Source organism: Triturus cristatus, chromosome 2_2, assembly GCF_964204655.1.
Source record: "Triturus cristatus chromosome 2_2, aTriCri1.1, whole genome shotgun sequence".
Taxonomy (NCBI): domain Eukaryota; kingdom Metazoa; phylum Chordata; class Amphibia; order Caudata; family Salamandridae; genus Triturus; species Triturus cristatus.
The window spans coordinates 973078647-973092359 of NC_140582.1; positions in this window are offsets into that span (position 1 = coordinate 973078647).

Here is a 13713-nt window from a genome sequence, read left to right on the forward strand (position 1 = left end):
GCTCACTTTTCTTGCTCCTCTTTTCTTACTTGACAGCCTTTATGTCTTCTGATGTGTTGAATGTCATTGGTAAAAGTGTATTTAGGTGTGAATTTTCACTTTCTTCGCGCTGACATATTGACTGACAATACATTTGTGTGAAAAACATATACATATTTTGATGAGTAGACATTCCAAACCTTTTGTTGGTCTTGTGGTTTGTAGTATGCTTGGGTGAACATTGGTAGCTAGGGTCTAGGCATCTTTTTGTTCAAATATATTGCATTGCTATGCCAATGAAATACACCATTGTATTCAGTATTATGCACTAAATCAAAATTCTTATTATTTGTCTGCATCCCTGCCAGGGAATGTTTTACATATGCAATACACACTCACGGAAGCACAGAGAATGACTGGTTCAGCCAGTCTAGAGTGTATGTGGCATCCTGCTCATTGATTAACTGAATAGTTATGCAAGGTATGGCATGTGATTGTCGGACAGACATCATTGAGCACACTAAAATAGCCAACATCCACCATGAAATGTTGTGGTACAGATACATTTGCTGTCTGGGCTTTGTATCTGGAACAATATGTATGGCACAGGCACAACGCACCTTGGTAAATATGTTAGCAAAATCTGTTTGCCTATAGTTTGAGTATCACAAGTTCAGCTTGAGTAGGCTGCGATGAATCCCAAGTGCCACTTTGTGTAGCAATTCACTGCATTGCATTACTCTGTACCAGAGCGGAATACCTTCAGCTCTGCATGTGTGTAGCCATTCGCACTAGGTAGTGATATGTGCACTTACTGACAGATGACATCACACAAAACTGCAATGCTTCAGTGAGCATTACCTTCACAGGAGTGATATATGTAGTTAGACCATGACATCTTATCTGTACTTCGATTTTCTTTGTGACCTGTGTATAGTAGCACACATAGATGGTGCACTAGGGCACACAGTATTTTTTGGTTAATACTAAGACGCACCATTACGGTCACATTCATTCCTGCTTGTAACAGTTGCATCCTTGCCTCATGGGACGTGTGTGCCTGTATTGGGCACAGGCAGCCAATCCAGAACCTGTATAGGTCAAGAAGCAACATTTGTAAGTGTTTTTTTAGATGCCATACTGATCTTGCTTGTGCTTGAAAACAGTCCTGTGGCATAGGGAGACAGCACTGTGTGGCCATGTCCATTATATTCCCCTTTGTTTACACTCACAGGACATCATGTAAACGATACTGTGATCAACATATGTAAGATAGCAACAAACATCATGAAGTGCATGACACACACTCAATTATTGAACACTGGTACTACAGTCACTTTGGACAGTGGCAGAGTGCCTGTAGCTGAACACACTGTAGCAGCACACATAATCTATGCATGTGGACCTGTTATACATTGCAGGCTTTCTGTTTTGTATATCTTGCACAGGCATAGGTGTTTTACACGCATTATATTATCATGCACACATATACCAGAAGATATGATGTAGATCTGGGGTGAGTGTGTCACACAGCAACAGACCTTTCGAATAGGTGAGTGAGCCATCAGTCACCACAGCAGTTAAACATGGTTAAATAGTTCATCGACTTGGAATGTTCAATTAACAAAGCTGCTGTCATTCCCACAAGACCTATGTGTTAGTCCTGTCAATGTTAGTAGCACTATACAGACTCTGAGTGTAGGCCTTTGTGTGTGGCTCCTGGTCCAAGGATACTGCATTCTCTGACACAGGCATATGTAACAGCACACACTCAACTTATATTTCACCTTTAGGTGGATAGTATATTTGTGATGCCCTCAACGATGCACTTGTACAATTAGGTCAAAGGTACACAACTCTTGTCATGGTAAGGTAAGTTCACATCTAAATGACTCCATCTGACCCAGTACAATGAGTTGTGTGTATGCACATGCATATCTGTCAGACGTTTGATCCAAGTGAAATCACACACTTGTCATCTCAGTAGCCTTCAGGTGTTCAGATGTTTGCATATCTATCCTATTTCATAGTACTCTGGACATTTATGCACTTTTTAATGTCATCTGATGATGTTCCATTTTTACAGGTTGTTCGCCCTCATTGCATTGCTGAGCAATGCATGGCAAATTTGTCTTTTATCTACTCTGGCATAATAAGGTATTTGTGACATTGTAGCCAGGAAATAGTTCACATGTGCTTTGTATTGTGGTAAGCCACACATGCATATGTGTGTTCTTTCCAAGTGACTGCTTTTACATGTTTGCATGACAGTAGCCCTTTGTCCATGAAAACTGTCACTCATGATCTTTGATGGCATCTGCAACCACATAAGATCCTGCAAAACACCATAATTCTCATGGGAACACATTGTTGGGACACACTGCAAGGGGGGGTTATTCTCAGGTATGGTAGTTTGTGGTTTTTATTCCTAACTTCACTGAGTACCATCTATTGTACACTTTGCTGTTTCTCTTCACTGCTCAAGTGCAAGGGGAGAGTAATGATCAATTTGGACCTAAAAATGTGGCATGAATGGCCTGTCCCTTTAATGCAGTACACTGCTTCATTTAGCAGTTCTGTATGTGTGCAAATGAAAGATGTGAGGCATGGCATAATGTTAGTGAACAGGTCTGATGACATGGTAGTTACATTTTGAGGCCTACTTCTAGTTGAAAGGTGGGTGAGTTGATGTTTACTGGGATTGTGACATACATGTCAACACATAAAACGGATGCGAGCTTTTATTTCCATATTGAACCTCCCTATTATGTTTGGACATTCTGTCCGTCAAAGTACATGCAAATCAAGAGAAGAAATGTTGCACTATGTGGGTGTGTCGCGTATTCCAGGCCACTGTACTTTGAATCCCTCCTTCATCCTCATCTTCATCTTCCATTGAGTCCTGGTTATCATGGTCCATGTCCCATGGGACATTTGTCCTTTCACAAATGTGGAGAATTGAATATAATAGGATGATCTTGCAGACCATATAGAAACCCTCACTGACATGAACAGGCATCTGAACCGCGACCTCAGCACACCAAAGGTTCTCTCCATGATGTTGCAGATCTTGACAAGTGCCTGGTTGCACTGTTGTTCTGGCTCAGTGTGGGGATGCTCTTTTGGGGTCATGAACTAGGGCTGGAGAGTATAGCCTTGGTCAGTTGAATGTAAAACAGAAATTACAACTGTCAATGCTTGTGCTGTCTGTTACAGCTGCATTCCTGTTCTTATGTGCAATTAGTAATGAATGACTCATACACATTTCTTATGGTATTTCAGAGTATGTGTTACTTATACAGTTGGCCCTGGGTTTACACATGTCTCTTCAATGTCTCTGTGGAATGGCAAATGATGAGCATTGGCTGATATGTTGTACAGTTCGACATCCTAACTGTCACGTTTATCCACTAGCTTACAGTGATGGCTATTTGGAGATGTTCCTGATCACTCTATGCTATGTGCACTCACAACATGTGTGAAGTGACAGATTTGTGATCAGATATCTGGCTTGTAAGTCCTCCCTAGATTGGTAGCGACATTGCTAGCATGTATTACACTGATGCACACAAACTTCCATGGTTAACCACTGATGTTGTTGGCGGCCTACATGACATTGGTACAGCCATTTAATTGTATACTCACTTGACCATGTGGTTTTGGTACATACGTGTGGTGCAGTTCAAACATGTAACTTGGATTGAAATGCTATTTATTCATTGTCAGGCTTAAACTATTGTTTTTGGCAGATAAGGTATAATGATGCACTTTGAATGAGACATATGTATTGCAATGTGGGCCATCTTTCTGTAGGACACACTGATGTTGTTACAAGGAGTTGTTTTTTCATATCTATGTGTATGATTTCAACTTCTCAGGATTGTGTACTTCTCTGCCTTGATTGTTTCCTCATTGCTGATGCACATGACTGTGGAGATTGGTATCCTGAGTACACAGTGGTGTCTTGTCTAGGTTGGAATTAATTCTATGTTGATGACTGATGTATGACATGTTTGCCAGCATTGTGCTAGGCTTTTTGAGTTTCACATTGCTAGATTAATATGCTTTCCATCTGGGCTACCAACCACACAGAACAGGTGAGCCATCACATTGGTTACATTAGCCAATGGACATTTCTGTCTACGTGTATGTAGACTGTCAGTATTACTGAGACATATGTGTGTTTAGGACTGTTGCTGTCACAATTATATACTATATGAACATTTACATGTGTCTGGGGCCTACGCTGGCATGCCGTGCATGGCTTTTCCACATACTTCTCCCTCTGCTGTTCCTAAATCTTTGATAAACATACATGCATACTGCCAAGTGCAACTCACTTGCTGGTTTCAACAGTACTTGTTTTCACACCACTGACCTTGTCGACCTTTAACTGATACCAAGAGTTGTTAAGCCATTGAGGACAAACTCACCTCAGACTTTTCTCTTGTGTTGCCTGTGTACTCATAATTAGCTTGTCTGCCATGCCAATTGATTTCATTACAGATTCCTTACCCATTGCAGTTGATGTGGTTCCATCCATTCACACGGACTGAAATTACACATTGCTACTCACTGAAGTTCTGTCGCTACTAACATCGACAGATTAGTGAGTGCAGGTCAATGTTACGTATCATTGTGTACACAATGCAATGCATTGTTCCCACTATATGCACATGACACAGGGGCCCAGATATTTGGGAAAATGACAATTTGCAGTGCAGAAAATCACATGTCTATACTGTGTCACTGAGAAAGAGCAGAAGTGGGCAGTATTTAGCCCATGAAGCACACTCGTAACATTTTACCCTACACTGGCACACAATGTGCTGCCTAGCACAAACATAGACACACATGCTCCATTGCACTCAGGTGCCTGCATTGCATGCAGGCCTGTCTTTTCGCAGGGGGGGTGACCATCCTGCACATGATGAACCCTCGGAACCATGATCGTCTATGTATGTTTCCCCAGACTGCAGCATACATTGGAAGTGGGAGTGACTTGTAAGACTTCAGTTCATTTTATTAGTTACACATCATCTGTGGAATCCTATTGATTTGTCACCTTCCAAAGCTTACCTGGTGTGGGATACATTACACCCCCCACAATGTACATGGAACACCTCCCTTGCACACAGTGATGCAGCACTGCATTTTTGCCAGTGTTACTTTGCTCTGTACCTTTACATCATTCAAAGACACACAAAGTGGCTTTGCGTGTCTTAACATGTATAACTTGGAGGTTTGCATTACACAGGAACCATGATGCATGGTGCATGCATGAGGCACATCCCTCATACATATGACCCTATCTTTAACAGACATAGATATGGTTATTATGTCATCCATTTCATTACTGTTAGCAGGTCTGGTATGTACTTCAGTTTGCTTCCCAGCAAGGTGTCCATTCCGATATTGGCCATTCTGGAAGCGGTCATGGATAATGGAGTGCCTGAAGATGCAGGCTTCATGCGCACTCCCTGGATATTTTGCCAGCATATTTGTAAAGATCCACGATGGTCTGGACATTGATAGAGTATGTGTGCTTCTGGTTCCTGCACAGGTGTGCAATCCATGGCACCTAGCACATGAGGGAATCTGGCAATGGGACTGAAACTTTGCTTCGTGTCCAGCAGCTGTTCTTGTGTCTTGGGAAAGAGGAGGTAGTGGAGTGTGAGGCGGATGATGGCATCCAGGACAGAGAGTAGGAAGGCCAAAAAATCTGGCTGCAATATAACTGCCACTCTGGCAGTTGGGATCTAGAATGAACCAGATGTCAGTATGTGGAGGACAACCATCAGCTTGACCTGCGGAGGGATGTTGGTGGACCTCTCAGTTGGTGGCTGAAGCCTTGGCGCTATATGGTTCAGTAGGTCTGCTGTACCCTCTCTCCTGAGTCAGTAGTATGTGATGATCTCATCCTCCCTAAGGTCAATGAGGGACATCCACTGGCAAAATACACGCTCCCTTCTCCTGTGCTGCCTACGTGGTGGGGCCGGTGGGGGTGGTGGTATCCTCGCAACTCTCAGCTGCAAAATTAGCACCTTCATGGCGTAGTTGTGCTTGCCAAATTGTTTTGTGTGGCTTGTTTTCATGCATCACAGCCAATGAGTCTTTTTCTAGACCTGGGCTGCCGATGCGCAGGACTTTTTACGCATTTCAGGCTTTGTTCGCTGCTTGCCGATGATGCAGCACACATTCTTTTTGTTTTTTGTCCTCATTCGCCTCAGGTTAGCCCTCTAAGATCTTCCTCTGTTTGTACCCTTATCTTAGAAGATCTACTGCACCCAAGGTATAAATTACTTTTTCTAGTTCTTTTTCTTATACCACGGCAATCAAAACCAGGTAAAGAAGTACAAAAGATGTAAGTAGGTGTAATCATTGGACGACTCCCTGATGCATAACTTTCTAATAGAATAGCCCCCTCTTGCTCTAACCACTTCACTATAGTGCTCAGAACTTATTTCTTTTCTTTTCCACTTCCATCATATCTAGTTTGATAGTGTATTTAATAGAATGTATCCAATCTGTAGTCAATGGTAGAAGATTGTTTATCCATTTCCTACAGATCTTCCTGCAGACCAGGAGGATCATATAACACAACAATTTCACTCCATGCTTGTTCATTTTTGCCTGCTTCCCTAGTAACCCGAAAATACCAAGGGATAGGCTTACTTGAACTTCAATATTGAGAATATTCATCTTAAACTTACTCACGTCCTCCCAGAACGTTTGATCTCCTGAACATACCAAAAACATTTGAATGTCGTCTGATTTTTCTAAGCCACACTGCTCAGCTCACAACTCCTTCTTTACCCAGCTACAAAAGCCTGAGAGGGGTCCAATAAGCCCTATGGATGTAGAGAAGATGATTCCGTCTTAAATTGGCAGGCTTAACAGTGCTGATGACGAGTATTAAAAGATACTTGCCATAACTTGTCAAGCTGGAGCCCTGGTAAGTGTATTTTCCACAGCTCCTCCGTCAGCTTGCAAACTACAACAGGCAAATTGATCAACAGCCAAGACTATCTGGAGACCTCCTTGGCTGTTGGTACCCCCCTGATTTAAGATTTCTGCCAGCTCATTTGAAGTGCCTATTTCCAATCCCATTGTCTGGAACCAGCTTTTTACTTGAAGGTATTTAAACTTTGAAATTGTATTATCCGCCAGTTCACAAAGTACATACCATGACACCAGACTACCCTCCTCTACGAGATGACCCCACGCCCAGATGCCTGCTACCTTTGCCATTGGTGCCAGTTTATCTTTAACCCACTCAGGGGAACCTGGAGAATCCCAGATGGGTGCAAACTTGCTATAATAAGTGAGTTTAGTCACATTCTTGATGTGATACCATAGTTAAGCCAAACCTTGTAATACCTTTAGTCTCTTACTTTTTGTAGCATTTAGGATCTCCAAATGTAAAAAAAAAAAAATCTTTTTATTGAACAAAACAGCAGTTTCAGGCAGATATATAGTACAATACAGTTTGTCATGTAATCTACAGACATCATCATAATAAGAGAGTTCGTAGGTCCACTAGGATCTCCAAACTTATACATAAAACCAGAATCTCCACCACGAGTGTCTATCAACATTGCTCATAACATCCTACCAATTTCAGAACTATCCGGCTTATGCAGTAGCATACTTCTGTTTCTTAATATGAAAACCCAGGCATATTAACGTAGGTCCCGAAAAGTTAAGCCCCCTTTATCTTTTATCCTTCACAATTTCTTCCAAGCTATCTGTACTCCTTTCAAGGCCCAGATAAAGCTGTTTATACTTCCTTGCAATCTTTCTATTAATCCACACAGAAGATCAGAAGGAGAAATCCCCAAAGGAGAGCGTACTACTCCCTTTCTAACTTGTAACTAACAAAAAGTATGTTCTCAAATAGAGTGTGACATAATTAATGTCATAAAGAAAGATATTGCAGAAGGGATCGTGTAACTATTGTCAAAATTAGTAGGTTAAGTGTGTTGCTGAGGATAGGGGAAATCCTTTTTTAAGGACGAGAAACCTCACGCACCCGAGGGCGACATGCTTCATCATGGGGTTCCCTCCCCACACTGGGGCTTCAAGGTCCCAAGTAGGGCTGGGCAGTAAATTCCGTTCCGCTCGTGTAATTTGGGTAACTTCGCGCTCTGCGGAGAACGTGGAATTGCCAAAAATTCCGCGATCCGCGACTTCGCTCAATTTTTTGCTTGTTTGCGCTTTCAAAATGCGTGTTCGCGAGATATTTCCCCCAAGCATGCAAACAGTGTTCGCGAACAAGAAAAAAGGATCACGAACGGGCGGAACAAGCAATTCTGCGTGTTCGCGGAACTCTGCGTGCTCGCAGAGATTTTTTACCGTTTTGCGGAGCATTGCGCAGTGCGACTACGCAGATTCCGCCCACCCCTAGTCCCGAGTGTGGGCTTCAACTATCCAAACAATGGAAAAGGAGCTGAGGTGTTTTATTTAGAGGGGAACGAAGGTCTCGGTGGGTAAGGGGCAGAAGTTCTTACATCACATGGTAACAGAGATACTGTCATATTTACAGGACACCAAACACGTACTTAACATACTTACGGAGATTCCTTTCAATCCAGATACTCACATTTTAGCATTCTTTGATGTGGAATCTTTGTACACGAATATTCAGCAGGATGATTCCCTAGAAACAGTGAGAATATTGCTGAATCAACTACAACAAGATAAATTGACTCCAACTTCTTTTGTGTTGAAATGTGCTACCCTGGCATGAAAGAGAACTTTTTCCAGTTTGAAGAACAACTTTATTGGCAGGTAACTGGGTCTTCGATGGGCAATACCTTTGCCCCAAGTATGGCCAATCTGTACATGCATAATTTTGAGATTCAACACGTCTATCCATTAGACAATCCGTTTTCCTCGAACCTCAATGTTTGGAAGAGGTATATCGATGATATACTAGTGGTGCTGGAGGGCTCTATCAACTCCCTTGAGACTTTTGCAACCTTGCTTAGTTCTAGAAATCCACATTTTAAATGTATGTCTGTGTTTAGTAAGGTCTGCTTGCTCTTCTTGGACTCACGACTGTACCCTAAATATTGTAGCATATTCCAGGAATTGTACAAGAAACCAACAGCTCCTTACTGAGGTTTACTAGGTTCCATCCTCATGCACTCAGAAACAACATCCCGGTAGGTCAATTCCTTAAGTTACATAGGAATTGCACAGAAGTTACTAAATTTAAGGAACTTGCGAAAACACTCAGTTCCCACTTGTCACAACAAGCATATCCCATGAAGATAATACAGAGATCATGCAAAAGGGCTAGGAATAATGATTGAGAAGCCTCACTTGATACAAATACAAGTAGTCCAATGGACTGTCTGGTATGTATAAACACTTACAGTCATTTAACTGATAAAGTGAAAGAATCTATCAACAGAAATTGGGCCATCTTGAACACTGGTGAGAACCAACTACCGAAACCCCTCTTTGCCCTGAAGCGGAGTAGAAACATTGGATTTATGCTGGTTCATACTCGCCCCCGCATTCCATCTATTCGGATGGGACAAAACATCTTATGGTACAGCACAAGCCAAAGGACAGTAGTCCTGTGGAACATGTTCATTATGTCCTTTTACGTCAGCACTGACATCTATTGATCCGGGTCTCAATACCCCTTGGGAACTATGTCACCTGACGAATTGTAAAACAGAGGGAGTGATCTATATGCTGCTTTGTTCTTGCAATTGGATGTATGTGGGCATGACCACTCACAAAGCTAAACAGAGGATAGTCGAACATTGGAGTTCTATTAGGTGTAAAAAAGATAACACAAAATTCACACAACACTTCCTCAATGCGGGACATACAGAGAACGATATCTGACGGAATATCATTAATAAACCTCATTATGTGAGAACAATGGGCATCCGGCAATCCGTTCTGTTTCAAAGGGAGCAGAGGTGGATTTTCAGGCTTCGCTGTGACACCCAAGGACTAAATGATGATATTCCTTGGACTAGCCTTGGCAGATAATTGATTAGGTGAGACCGTTCCCCCTTTTTCACACTTTTTACAATCTTCATACTCGCATATTTCTTACATTTCTCCACACTGTTTGCTGACTATAGCAACCAGGATATCTAATTATCAGGATCTGGTAGATAACCAGACATGTGGTTAATATACTGATATAGCCTGGAGATTACCTTTTATGAGAGACTTGCCTCAGTTCAAACATTACTATTATGACCCTTTCTTGTCACAATATGGTTTTGAGGACGTAATCACTCTTCATTGTTAACAAACAAGACATGGCTAGGGCCTGCCATTTACAAACTTTCTGACCCATTTTTGGTGGGGGTGGATTACTTTTCTACAATAGAGACAGATATTCCCTTGTGCCTCGAATTGTAAAACATTTTCCTGCAATACTGCAATGGGAGGGCTTTGGTGTGCATGCACGTGGCTTAGGAAACTACATTTCCCCGATTCCAGCCAATGTGTGACGCAAGTGACGTCGGTTGACGACCGTCACTTCCCCTATTTACATTTGCTGTGATGGCGTTTGTTTCAGAGAAAGGAGAGCGCGGACTGCACCTTGGGTGAGTTCTCCCACATGGATTTACAAACGCTTTCTATTGACTATATTGAGATCCGTGGTAGGGGGCGACACTTTTGGTGATATCATTTTTGTTGTATTTGTATTTGTAGTCTTGAACCCTTGATTTGGCATTCTAACACTGAGGCCCAGCCTTTGACTAAGAAACAGTCCGGGCTGGATGCAATACTCATGCTTTCGCCTTGAGCATTTTGCACTTTCACATTTTGGATTAGCTGAGCACCTATTAATGAGTATTGCGATGCAGTGTGCCACATTAATGTTAGGCATTGTTCCTTTGTTCTCCTTACAGTTTAACAGATTTACCTGAATTGGATAATAAATCATTATCTGCTACATTTAACTGAACTACAATGGACTATTTGTAAGCCAAATTATCACTGCCATGTTTATCTGGGCTTTGTCTTATAGCAGAGTTTCAAGTGGGGTACCCTTTGGCTGAAGAGAGGTAACTTTAATCAGGTAACTTAAATTCATTTTGACACCTGGATACACTGTTTTGTTGGGGATCTTTTTCTTTTTCTTTATATATCATATGTATACATGATTGCTGAAATATTTCTGGTTTAAGTTTTCCTTTTTTTCTTTCTTACAGATGAGATGATGTATTCTTCACTAATTATATAAATGGGCAACTAATCCTTGACCCTTTCTTGTCACAATATGGTATAAACATCTGTTCTTGTCTATATACATTTTGTATGATTTATATGCAGAGTGACTAGTTTGATTTTGGGTCCCGACAAATGTCTAATAATCCAAGTTGGCATCGATACAGGGCAGAAACATGGTGACCTTTAGCAGGGGTATATTTGTTGATAACCCCTAGTCCTCTCACTTTTAATCCTGTCCCAGGACACCGCACAATAAAGTTATAGGGTTCCCTGGAGACAATTTTAACATTTTTCACACAATTTCTTTATTTTGCATTCTGCCCCTCACTCACCGAGACCCTAGTTCCCCTCTATATAAAACATCTCAGCTCCTTTTCCATTCTTTGGATAGTTGAGGCCCACAATCGGGACCTTGCGGCCCCAGTGTGAAGCACGGGTCCCCACCTCACACCCAACTTCTTCTCTCTTTTGACAAAGATTCCCCCAACACTAAAAATATTTTTTCAGAAGGCATGAAAACTATAACATCATGGATGAGCAATAGCTTCCTTCAGCTCAATGCAGGAAAAACAGAAATAATGCTATTTAAGGATGCAGTTACTAGCTGGGCACCGAGCTGGTGGCCAGAAGAACTAGGCCCGCCCCCCTCCCCTAAACCAGTGATCAAAAACCTAGGGGTACTAATTGATAGCAAACTCAATTTGGATGAACACATAACTTCAACCAAACGTGCATGCTTTCATGCCCTTGGCCTACTCCGTAGAGTATTCCACTTCCTCCCCCCTTCCACCCGGAAAACTCTGGTACATGCTCTAGTACTCAGCCGTATGGACTTTAGCAATGCTCTACTAATCGCCGCAAAGGAGTCCTCCCTGAACAGCTTACAGGTGGTCCAGAACACGGCAGCTCGTCTGATAGCCAGTGCACCCCACCGAACTCCTTCTCTCCCCCTTCTCCGCAAACTACACTGGTTACCAATACGTAAGAGGATCCAGTTTAAAATCTGCTGTCTGGTGTTCAAAGGCCTTAACCATATGGGACCGACATATTTTGCCGACAAACTAGTTAGGTACTCCCCTTCACGTACCCTCCGTTCCCAAGGAAAAGGTCTCCTCACCATTCCAAGGATAAAACAAACCAGATTGGGAGGCAAGTCATTCTCCTACCTTGCCCCCCAATTGTGGAATTAGCTACCTCTGGACATCCGGCTTCGTAACAACTACCTGTCTTTTAGGAAAAAACTCAAAACAACACTCTTCTAATTCTCTCAGCCTTCACCCTCTTCGTCCTCAGCGCGGAGATACCCCACCCGGGGTGATTCAAGCTCTTTACAAATGACATAAATAAAATAAATAAATGTCACCCTCGGGTGAGTGAGGGTTCTCATCCTTAAAAAAGGATTTCCCCTATCCTCAACAACACCTAACCTTCTAATTTTGACAATAGTTACAGGATTCCTTTTGCAATATCTTTCTTTATGACATTAATTATGTCACACTCTCTTTGAGAACGTACTATTTGTGAGTCGCGATATTTCTAGCCATTCATTCTTAAAGAGTAGGGGCATTGTATTAAATAAGAAAGTACATTTTGGCAGGTAGGACATTTTAGTTAAATGTACTCTCGCCAATATAGATAGATGGAAATGAGCCCAACTCATCATCAGATTACAGGCTTCTTTGATTGAATTTAAATAATTTACCTCAGGAAGTTTCTTAATATCCTGTGTAATTCTGATCCCTAAATATTTCATTTCCTTTTTAGCTTGGTTGATTTCTTTCCCCCACATTTCAGGCCATATTTTCTGTTTTAAGATTATTGACAGAATATTCTGCTACCTGACCAAACTCCCTAGTCATTCTCCTGATTACTGGCAGTGCCGCCTGAAGGTCAGATGTATAAACCTTAAGGTCATCCGAATAGAGGGCAACCTTCTTTTCCCAACTATTCTGCCTAAAAGGAAGTATGGATTTCTAATTTCTGATTTTGCTTGCTAATGGTTTGAAGTATAGATCAAACAATAGTGGGGATAGCAGGCATCCCTGTCTCGTTATTTTAAATAAGGATGTCAGATTCCCATTTGCTAGACTTTGGCACAAGGGGTTTGATATATCAAAGCCAGCATCCTGCAAAAGTTTTCGAGCTTCAGCATTGATTGTGAGTAGGCCATGTTTACCCGGTCGAAAACTTTTGTAGCATCTAAAGTTATTACTCCAAGGGGTGACTTATGTATGGTGGCAAGATCTATAGCACCAATTAAACTTTACGTCAGCTTGTGCAATCCCTTCCTTCTTAAAATGCTCTTCTGGGCTTCGTGCTGGAGACCCCCAATCACGCTGTTCAGCCTCTCCACTAAAATATTTGTAAATACCTTATAATCGCAATTTAAGAGGGTTATTGGTCTGTATGACTCACAGTTTCTTAGGCATTTCCCAGGCTTCAAAATTAATGTCACTGTTACGGGTATCGATGACCCCTTCTTAAATATCTCCCCAAATAAATGTGTCAGGAATAGGAACA